The following is an 11,775-nucleotide window of genomic DNA, read 5'->3' on the forward strand; positions in this document are numbered from 1 at the left end:
AGGAAAGACCCTCACCGAGAAAGATCTTGTAATAAAGTGCATCTTGATTGTAAGTCTCATCGTGGTGAAACTAGTCATGCCAAAACTCATCATAGTCGCCCTCACAAAGGTGGTTCTCATTATGTAAACCCTGAGGGGGTTGTCACAAATAAAGATGTTTGAGATCTCCAGGAAAAGTATGAGAAAATAGCTTTCTTAATTGAAAATGGTGAGAGTCAGTCTGCAACCAAGGATCTTATGCAGTATACCAACCTGCCTTTCACTGATCGGGTAATGAAGTTTCCTCTTCCTGACAAGTTTAAAATGCCTCGGGTCGACAAGTATGATGGAAGCAGGGATCCTTATGATCATATGGAAAGTTTCCGAGCTCATGTTATTCTTCACGATACCCTGGACGAAATAGCTTGCCGAGCCTTCCCGTTAACTCTAGAAGGTGTTGCTAAAGAATGGTTCGGAGGTCTGAGTCCTACATCTGTTGATAACTTTGATTCTCTCGGACAACAATTTCTGGGTCAATTCCTCGCTGTTCAGAAAAGAAAGAAGAATCTGGCTTATTTGTTATCCATAATACAAAGAAAAACCGAGTCTCTAAAAGATTATATGTTACGGTTTAATCCGGGAGAAGTTGACGGTGGAAACCCCAGAAAAACAAATTGTTCTTTCAGCTTTAATGCATGGCATAAAGGCTGATGGTCAAATGATGAACAATGTCTTTTGGATCAATCCCAGGCATGTCCTCAGGAGACCATGCAAAAACTTCTAGATTTTCTTGGAGAAACCGAATAAGAACTTCTCTAACTCCTGAAGTTAATTAAGATCCGATCTTAAGGACTTTTCCTTCTACTATCAGTATATCAACCAATGGCTCGGCTAGTTCTTTTTTCAACTGAACCTTCTTTTCACTACCCACATTACCAACCGTCAGTAGTGCCGACTCTACAGATCCTTTTAAAGATGTATTATAACATCTTCTGGCAACAACCTGATCACCTTTCGCCTCACCAACCCCTTCAACCGTTGGGAATTTCATTTTCAAATGATAGGTAGAAGTCACAGCCTTTAGTTGATTCAAAGCTGGACGACCAACGATTACATTGTAAGCTGATGGTCGGTCAATTACTAAAAAATCTACCATAATAGTGGATTGTTTAGGAGCAGTTCTTGCGGTAACCGGAAGAGAAATCATTCCAATGGGTTGAACACGCTCCCCTGCAAACCCTATCAACGGTGATAGAAAAGGCTTTATCTTCTCCTAACCAATACCCAATTGTTGAAAAACAATCCAATACAGAATATCTGCCAAACTTCCATTATCCACCAAAACTCGATGAACAGCATGATTAGCCACTATCAAGGTTATCACCAGTGCGTCATCATGAGGCATTGAAATTTCTTTTGCATCCTCCTCTGAAAATGTCAAGATAGTTGGGTCTTGTTTTCGTATTTTGGAAGGTTTTTCAAGAAAAAAGATTTCTTCCATTTTTGCTTGCTTAACATAGGCTTTCCTTGCCAAACTGGACTCTCCTCCACCAGCCAATCCTCCTGAGATCGTTCGAATTTCCCCCACAATGGTTTGATTTTGAGGGCTTTGTCGATTGCTCTGAGAAATCCTCGGTTCACCACATCTTTGCCTCTGATTACGCAAGTTGTCATTATTTTGCCCTGAACTCTGCATTGACCGAAGACTTTGACTATCTTGAGGATTTTTTTTCTTTACCCTTCTCTTCGGCTACGAACTTCAATAACTTTCCATTTCTTAGAAATTTTTCAATTTCAAACCGAAGACTTATACAATTCTCGGTATAATGCCCATGATCATTCTGATATTCACAAAACTTCTGAGTGCTGGGATTTTGGGGAAGAGCTTTCATCCTTCTTGGCCATCTGAAGCTCGAATCTTTCTTGATCATGAACACCTTATAAACTGTTGTATTTAGAGGTGTCCATCCTACATATTGTTGTTGTTGATTCTGCCTGGGTGGTAGCTCAATCTTCTTTTCTGAATTTCTTAAATTCTGATGATCTCTTCACTTCTTTTGAACAAAAGTCCTCGGTGTAGCTCTAGCCAAATTAGAAACAAGCTTACTTCCTTCGGCCTTGGATCTCATCAAAGCTAAAATAGTTTCTTCTTGATTAATGAACTCTTCCGCTTTGTTCATGAATTGTCGAAGAGTTCCCAAAGTCGGTTTCCGAGCCAATTCAGCCATTAATGGCCCATCAAGCTTTATGCCATGCATCAAAGCTGAAAGAACTGTTTGTTCATTTGGACTTTCCACCGTCAACTTCTCCCGATTAAACCGTAACATAATCTTTTAAAGATTCGGTTTTTCCTTGTACGAGTGCCAGAGTGACATAGGGCAGCAAAGGAAAATATCTGGCAGCAGCAAAATGAGAGGTTTCTTTATTTAATTTGTAAAAGAGATTAGGAAAACATCGGGGTCAAAACTTTCTGAAGGTTGGGAAAGGGAAATAGAGGGTTTCATGGGTTGTAAATTGCTGGAAGCAAGAAGGGTTGCAGGATTTTCTTGCAGCAGGTTATTTAAGGGATCTTAGGGTGGCTAGGGATTGAAATTAATTGTAGGGAAAGGATTTGGGTTGTGGGAGAATGGTTATGAAATTCTAAAGAAATTTGTAGCTGGTCTCGAATCCCCGTACATTTAAGGTGGGGCAGGTGGCAAAGGCTGCCAGGGATTCTTCTTCCTTTTTCGAATCGCAAAGAATTGACCTAGAAATTGTTGTCCAAGAGAATCGAAACTGTCAATAGACTTAGGACCCAAGCCTCCAAACCATTCTTTAGCAATCCCTTTCAAAGTTAAAGGAAAAGCTCGGCAAGCGATTTCGTCAGGAGTATCATGAAGAACGATATGAGCTCGGAAACTCTCCATATGATCGGAAGGATCTCCACTTCCATCATACTTATCAACCTGAGGAACCTTAAACTTATTAGGAAGAGGAAATCTCATCACCCGATCGGTAAAAGGTAGATTAGTATGCTGCATAAGATCCTCGGTCGCAGACCGATTTTCACCATTTTCAATTAAAAAAGCCATTTTTTCATATTTTTCTTTAAGATCTTGAACAACTTTATTTACAACGACTTCCTCAGGGTTTTCATGCTGCGACTTACCATGATGGGAATGGCTATGATGGGGATGACTATGATGAGATTTGAAATAACTAGATTCACCATGGTGAGATTTACTATTAAGATGTACATCATTACCGAACCTCCCTCTATGAGAATCTTCTTTGGTTCGGACAATATGATGACTTCCCTGTATTGAACTCTCGGCATCTTGTCGAGTTGATTGCTGTCGGGTTGGTGGTGGCAGCTCCTTGAGCACTTCTTCTCGCCTTTCTTCATATCTTGGATCTTCTCTAGGAGGTAACCTAGAAACGATATCTTCGTTTTGTTTCTTCATGGCTTTGATAGATTCAACAATTCGTTTCATAAAACCTTCCAATAAAGCTATCTGGGTATTTGGATTATGTGATGTTCCAGGAACATCAATTTGAACATTTGGAACAGGGTGTGTGGGTGTGTTCACCATATCGGAATTTTGAAATTAGTATGAACCGATAAAAATCGGATTCCCACAGACGGCGCCAAACTGTTAGAACAGTTTTCTAAATGATGAAGTGGGATGGACCCTGTAAATGGTGGATAGCCGAGGAATCACCTGACTATAAGATAACAAGAAAAAGGATCAAAGCTGCCGGCGTTGTCCGGCGGGGGATAGCTCTGATGCTTAAATTAGTCACTGTGTTCAAGAGAAATGTAACTTTGAAGATGATAGATAATATAAAAAGGATAGAAGATATTCAGTTTAGAAGAGAAAAGAAGTTTCCAAAATTTGAGACGAGACCTCCTTTTATAGGCATCAGGTTGTACCTGCTTGACTGGTACTGTAGACTTACCCAGGATCCATGTGTCATATAATGTATTGACGAATGATGAATGAAATGTCATGTAGATATATCTAATTTCCCGAGAGTAATCCTCGGGAGTCTGGGCAACACTCAGTTAACCGAGGTTTGTATGTATTGGGCTTGGGTAGGTATAAACTTACCGAGCATAAGTTCAAGGAGTAGGTGTAAATATCCGAACTTAGTGATGGGCTGGTGGATTGTTTTTATTGGGCCCAGCAAAGTTGATCTGTGATCCAACAAGCATGTTTGGTTGGGGAGAGTCATATTGACGCCTATTATCAACACCAAACACGTTATCTAAAGTCAAACCAAAATCAGAATCATCGTCCAAATAGATCAAAGGGCTCTTTTTGTAATTCTATAATTGCATTGGGGCAATTTGTTCAGATGAGCAATCCCTATAACAATACCTAGTTTTAATATATAATATAATAACTTATTTAGATCATTGGAGAAATGTGATCTAATTAGATGACACCTATTTGGCTATTTCCCAATGAACCCCTAATAAAATAACACCCTTTTAACACGTATCAGGGACAGAAATACGAAAATGAAAAGGGTATTATGGTCAACTAAAATTAAAATTATAACTGACCCCATTTTCAGTTGGGGAGCTTTATGGGGAGAGGAGAAGAAAGCAAAACCGTCTATGGCTGTTGCTAATTCTGCGGAAACGCAGGAAAATTCAGTTACCCGACGACCGGAAAATCACGAAAACACCCAATCGGATGTGCATTCTCATAATAACACCCCGGAAAATGAAAAATAAATACAAAGAGAATCACAAACCTTGGAGGAGCAATTACTGACGGAGCGCGTGAATCAGGAAACTTGTTAATGCACAGTTTTCCAAAAGATGACGTGGCACGCCTGCCGAGTTTGAGTTGGACCAACACCCGAACAATTTGGCTGCACAACAAAGAAGAAAGAAGGATCGAAATGACCGGGGGTGAGCCGGCGTGGGCACTCCGATGCCTAAGTCAGAATGGGAAAGGATACTAGTAACAACTATAGAGCTCAAATTATGAGAGTTGCGATTACCTTTGCTTTGATCATATGACTTGTATTTATAGGCATTGGAGGGAATTTGATTTCCCACTTATTAAGGAATCTTATCCCTTGATATCGGCTAAACAAACATTTGAATGAAAAGATTATGTTTGTTAGTTCTTCCACGATTTAAGCGACTCGAGATCAGAGGATCAACTTCGTAATCTTTTAAGATATCAGAGTTATTCCTTTTACTGCGACTTAAATGTCCTGAGTTATTCTCGGACTTCATGGTCTCGGCTAGGGGTTGCCTCGGATTGGTGGTCTCGGATCAGATGAGTAGGTCTCGTCTCGGATCACTTGAGTAGGTCTCGTCTCGGATCACTTGAGTAGGTCTCGGGCTTGGGCCTTTTGAGTAGGTCTCGGACTTGGGCCTCTTCTGGCTGGGCCCAAGGACTGCTCAATAAATGGTAAGCTAGTTCATGACCCAACAGTTACCCCCCAATTTCGAAGTTTGTAGAACTAAAGAAATTTCATGTTTTGATGGAATGAACCGAGGCCAGCTTTTCTTAAGAGAGATTCCGAGACAGTCAACGTCTTTCCGACTCCGTCCCGGATTAATAAGGCGGCAAAATTTGAAATTTAAATTTCAGATTCAAAATTTAAATTTCAAATCTTGGAGGGTAAATTCAAATTCAAATTTCAAATATTAGGGGGAATTTTGACTCTCGACATTCCAGGTGTCGGTTGAAATTCCGAGACCCTATCGCTTCATTAATGCTGGCTCACACGTGTCATCTGCAGGCGGCGTCGGTTGAGCTTCCGAGGACCCGTCGCCTCATTAAGGCTGGCTTTTACACGTGTCATCTGTAGGCGGCGTCGGTTGAGCTTCCGAGGCCCCGTCGCCTCTTGGCATATTTAATGCCCCTGCCATCGAGTCATATCCCTTTAAATAGGCTGTTAGCACTTATCTTACTCATTCCTCTTTCGTCTCTTCAGAACGTATTTTTCCTTTCTAGCTTCTTTTTCTTTTGCTTCCCCTCTACTGAAAATAACCTATCATCATGTCTGGCGATGAAGGATCGGGTTCTGATGGTCTCGGAGGTAACACTTACCCAGCTTGCTGGCGGTCGGAATTAACTAAGGCTGACGAAGCGAGAATCCGAGAGGAATGTTTCATTCCCAGGTCAGTGAAACTTCGGTTTGATGAAGAGCAAATGGGTGCCATCGTGCGTGCTGACGCACATGAAGTTTGCTTATACGAGACCATGTTTCGCTCGGGTTTCCGTCTGCCTTTCCCAAGGGTAGTGAGGGAGTTACTGGGTCTCATAAATCTGGCTCCGCACCAGATTGTGCCAAATGGCTGGAGAGTTCTCTACGCTTGTATTTTGCTCTGGCCTCTGGCCCTTGGCCCAAACCATTACCTTTCTGCCAGAGAGTTTTTGTGGTTCTATCGGCTTCAGAAGAACCCAAGGTGTGAGGGTTTATACAACTTCCAGTCTTGGCGGGGAAAGTTTATACACATGGATGGCAAGTATTCCAGTAATCACCGGTGGAAGGCTAAGTACTTCTTCGCCACTGGTCAGTGGGAATTTCACCCTACTGAAATTGCTGAAGGTCCAAGGGTACCACGGGAGACAAGTGTTCCTGCCAGGAATGCTCCTAAGGAACCGACTCTTAATGAGGACGAACTAAAACGTGTAGATAAAATCGAAGCATGGGCCCGGAGACATGAAGGCTCGATGTTCTACACCAAGTTAATGGAAACTTTTTCTGAAGGAAAGGGTATCGAGGACTTTAATGGAGGCGCTGGTGAAAAAAGAAAGAGACCTGCCTCCGTGGTCGTCCGAGACCCAAACCTCGCCGCCTCGGGTCCTCCAGCTGCCAACACTCGAGGCGCTACCCCCCGGAAGTCTCGTCTCGAGAAAGGCAAGGGCAAAATGGTTGAACAGCCCAAACAGAAAGATATCCCCTTCAAACAGGCGGGGCTTTAAAAATACGTGGGGATCCAGTCCCACCTATGGTTCCCCAGTTTCGGACCACTGGCCCCTTGAAAATGGATGCCAAGGCTAAAAAGCCTAGCACTCCTCCTCGGGCAACCAGAGTTTTGAAGTTGGTCGATGAGCCTGAGGATTTGGAGGTCCCTCAGCCAGAAAAAAAGAAACCAAAGAAGGTGGCTGAAATGAAAGTGCAAGACCAGCTTGCTAACTTTCTGGCTGCCAGGAGAAAGGCGGGTCCTAAGCCCGTGGTCAGATCCGCTGCGGAAGTCGAGGCCTTCCTTGCTAACGAGCCCATCTCGGCTCGGCCGCTAAACACTACACCTCTCGGCTCCACAGGAGCTGCTACAGATAATGCTATCCCTATTGGGTCCTTATCATTCCAGCCTCTTGGTTCAAACATCCAACACATTTTGGATGACATAGAACTGGAGGAAACTTCTGAGGCCTCAGTAGGGATGGTTCAGGAGGGGACCAAGGAGCATACTGCCACAGTTCAGGAAGGAGAAGTAAGGGTGTTATCACCCATCGCTGAAGCCGAGCACATGGATCAGGCTTCAAAGCCTGTCGAGGCCTGTCAGCCGACTCCTCCCAATGCTAAGAAGGCCTCTACTGCCAAGACTGCTTTCAGTACCGAGAAGGCCTCTGCGGTAAGTGCCGAGACCTCCTCTTCGTCTGAGTCGCTTGTGAGACCCGAGGGGGTAGATTGGACAGTTGGCGGACCCCTTGCTACGCTTGGTGGCGATTTGAAGGGCAATCCTTTCCAGGCCTTAGTGGATTTGATTCCTCATGAGGGTCTCATAATGGAACGTGACACCTCTGCTCGGGGCATGGCTGAGCAAATGCTATTCAACCAACTCGTCGTAAGTTTTCTGATTCTTACCTTAGTTTGTTTTCCTTGATATGCATATACTAACTGAATTTTTCACAGGGTCTCATGAGGTCGTTGATACAGTACTGTTACTTTCGAAAGACAGTACAGGATTCAGCTTCTAAAATTAGTCGCCTTAAAGACAAGGTCACCGAATTGGAGGCCAAGAATGCGGAACTGACGAAAGTCACTGTGGCGCAAGACGAGGAGCTGTTAATCTCAGGCCAGGAGCAGTCTAAATTGCTGGCCGAGACCTCTGAAGCTGCTGCGGCTCGGGCAAGGGCTAAATTAAAGATTAACGATTTGCTGACTGAAATTGAAGGCCTCCGAAATAAAGTGAACCGCCTGCAAGAGGATAACTCCATTGTTAAGGAGGACTTCAATCAGTTGGAAGAAACACATGCAGGGGTCTCGGATCAGCTAAAATTGGCCCAAAATGAGGTCTCGGATTTGAAGGGTCTGGTGGCCGAGACGAATGAAGCCAAGGTGGTGGCCGAGGAGAAGCTCAAATTCTTTAAGGGAAAATACGCCCAAGTAAGGGCTCAGCTGAAGGAGGCTAGAAACCGAGCTGCTGATTACTTACGTCAACTGTCCTTTGCCTCGTGGGTTAGGAATTCTGCTTGGGCTGACGGGCTCATTCTTGGCTTTGAAAGTTTTCGAGCATGGGCTACGGACTCGACTCGGACGATAGATCTTAACAAAGTGAAAGTCGAGGACATCCCTTGTTCGGACGCAGCTATGGCACAACTGGTCAACCTGGGTCAAGAACAAATGCCTGATGCTGCAGGAATAAAAGATTTCTTCTACGATCCCTTTTCAGATCTACAACATCGAGGCACTGAATCTGCTCCTGATGATGCCCATTCTGCCGAGGCCAATACTGCCGAGTCCATCTCTGCCGAGGCCCCTGATGTTACCCTTAAGAGAAAATAATGTAATATCTTTTGTACATACCTCAAGTTTTTGTTAATGAAACGAGTTTTTGACATTTGTATGATTCTCAGAATAACCTTTATTTATTTGCTGCTTAAAGTAGTCAAAAGTTTATTATATCTCTCTGAGTTATATCTCGGAGATTTTGATTGCTACTCTGAGTTTTAGGTCTCGGGGAGTTTGATCGTTACTCTGAGTTTAAATCTCTGAGAGTTCAATTGCAACTCCGAGTTTTAGGTCTCGGATAGTTTGATTGTTACTCCGAGTTTAGGTCTCGGAGACTTTGACTGTTACTCCGAGTTTAGGTCTCGGAGATTTCGACTGTTACTTCGAGTTTAGGTCTCGGAGATTTCGACTGTTACTCCGAGTTTAGGTCTCGGAGATTTCGACTGTTACTCCGAGTTTAGGTCTCGGAGATTTCGACTGTTACTCCGAGTTTAGGTCTCGGAGATATTGTGTGAAGAGAATGCTTTTTTCGGTTGCATCATTTTTGGGACTCGGAAGAGCCTTTTCAGCCGTCTTCTCGGAGACTAATAAACTCATTCAATTTGTACACATGAACCTTATATGCTGCATAACTCCGAGATACTTTTATTTATTGAAATAAAGTAATGAAATAACGAACAGATTACATATCGCTACCTTTTAGACATAATATTTTTTAAGGTGCTCAGCGTTCCAAGGCCTCGGTAGAGCCTTACCTTTGGAATCTTCCAAATGGTATGCTCCTGCTCTTCTGCATTCAACCACCTTATAAGGTCCTTCCCAATTAGGAGCCAGCTTTCCCTCAGCTGGGTCCCTGGTTGCCAAAGTAGCTTTACGTAGAACCATATCTCCAACTTTGAAGCTTCGAGGCTTGACCTTTTTGTTGAAATAACGAGTTACTCTTGCCTGATATGCTGCCACAGCCACTTGGGCTTGATCCCTCTTCTCTTGTAGCAAATCCAAGTGCAGCTGTAACCCCTCGTGATTAGTCTCTGATTGGAAGGTCTCTACACGGTAACTGCCTGAGCCTACCTCGACTGGAATAACTGCCTCAGTTCCGAATGCTAAGGCATATGGTGTCTCTTCGGTTGGAATTCTCTTGGTCGTTCGGTATGCCCACAATACTTCTGGCAGATCTTCTGCCCAGTTTCCTTTCCGATCATCCAGCTTCTTCTTCAAGATCTTGAAAATTGTTTTGTTGGTGGCTTCTACCTGCCCATTTGCCTGGGGGTGCCCAGGAGACGAGTAATAGTTCCTTATTCGCAGCTGGGCACACCAGGCTCGGAATGACTCGCAGTCAAACTGCTTGCCATTATCTGTGATAAAAGCATGGGGAATGCCATACCGACATATGATATTCTTCCATAAAAATCGCTCTATTGCCTTAGCCGTGATATTTACCAAGGCTTCAACCTCTGCCCACTTGGTGAAATAATCTACAGCGACAACTGCGAACCGCACACCTCCCCTGCTCCGAGGCAGTGGTCCTACTATATCTACCCCCCATTGGGAGAAGGGACAGGGTGAGGATATTGCACTCAAGTCTTCAGGAGGTTGATGAGTGATATTCGCGAATCGCTGGCACTTGTCACAATTCCTGACTATATTTGCCGAGTCTCGACTCATGTTGGGCCAATAAAAACCTGCTCGGACTGCTTTATGCGCCAATATTCTGGCCCCAGAATGGCTTCCACAGACCCCTTCATGGATCTCTCTAAGGATATAATCTCCTTCATCCTTGGAAACACATTTTAAGAGTGGCAGCGTGAAACCCTTTTTGTAAAGGACTCCATTTATCATTGTAAACCTTTCGGCTCTCACCTTCAACCGGGTAGCAAGCTTTCTATCTGAAGGAAGTACTCCTCTTTCCAGGTATTCCATGATTTCTAGTTGCCAATTAGGTATGGTCTCGGCTGTCGAGACCGACACCGCCTCGGTAACTGATGATCGTGGAAGAATTTGGATAGGAGTCTCGGATTCAATTTCTTCACTGGCTGTTGAGGCAATTCTGGCCAACTGGTCTGCTTTTTCATTCTCTGGTCTCGGAATTTTCGCAATGCTAAACTTCTTAAATAAAGCTTGCAAATCCTGTACCCTAGATAAGTACAGCTTCATCTTGTCTCCCTTGGCTTCAAATTCCCCTCGAATGTGTCCTACAACGACTTGGGAGTCACTCCGTATTTCTACAAATTCGGCTCCCATTTCAAGAGCTAAACCGAGTCCTGCCAAAACTACCTCGTACTCGGCCTCATTATTTGTGGTTTTGAACTTCAACTTCAATGAACTACATAATTCTTCCCCATCGGGAGTAATCATTACTATTCCAGCTCCACCATGCTTCTTTGTAGATGATCCATCTACGTAGATTACCCAAGTCTCATCACTTGGCCAGCTGGTGATGTCTGGCAAATTAGTGAATTCTGCCAGAAAATCAGCTAGTGCCTGGCCCTTGAGAGAATTCCGAGGGAGAAATTCGATGTCGAATTCTCCTAGTTCAATAGCCCAATTGGCTAATCTTCCCGAAAGATCCAGCTTTCTTAGTACTTTCTTTAGGGGGTATTCAGTCAACACCCTGATAGTATGAGCTTGGAAGTAGGGTCGAAGCTTTCTGGATGCTATAACCAAGGCGAAAGCCAATTTTTCCATTTGGGGATATCTTTCTTCAGCGCCTCTCAAAGCCCTACTTGTGAAGTATACGGGCTTTTGAGTTCCCTCTTCTTCTCGAATTAATGCCGCACTGATAGCCGTTCGGGATACGGCTAAATACAAATATAGTACCTCCCCAGGTATTGTCTGGCTCAGCAAAGGCGGGCTCATCAGGTATTCTTTCAGCTGTCTGAAGGCTTCTTCGCATTCGTCTGTCCATTCAAAGGCCTTTCGCAAGACTTTAAAAAATGGAAGACACTTATCAGTTGATCGTGAAATGAACCGATTTAGTGCCGCTATTCTTCCTGTCAATTGCTGGAGCTGTTTCAAGTTTCTCGGAGACTGCATATCCAAGACAGCTTGTATTTTTTCAGGATCGGCCTCTATTCCTCGGCTGGACACCATGTAACCAAGGAACTT

The sequence above is a fragment of the Corylus avellana genome, chromosome ca2, assembly GCF_901000735.1.
Source record: "Corylus avellana chromosome ca2, CavTom2PMs-1.0".
In the NCBI taxonomy this organism is placed as follows: domain Eukaryota; kingdom Viridiplantae; phylum Streptophyta; class Magnoliopsida; order Fagales; family Betulaceae; genus Corylus; species Corylus avellana.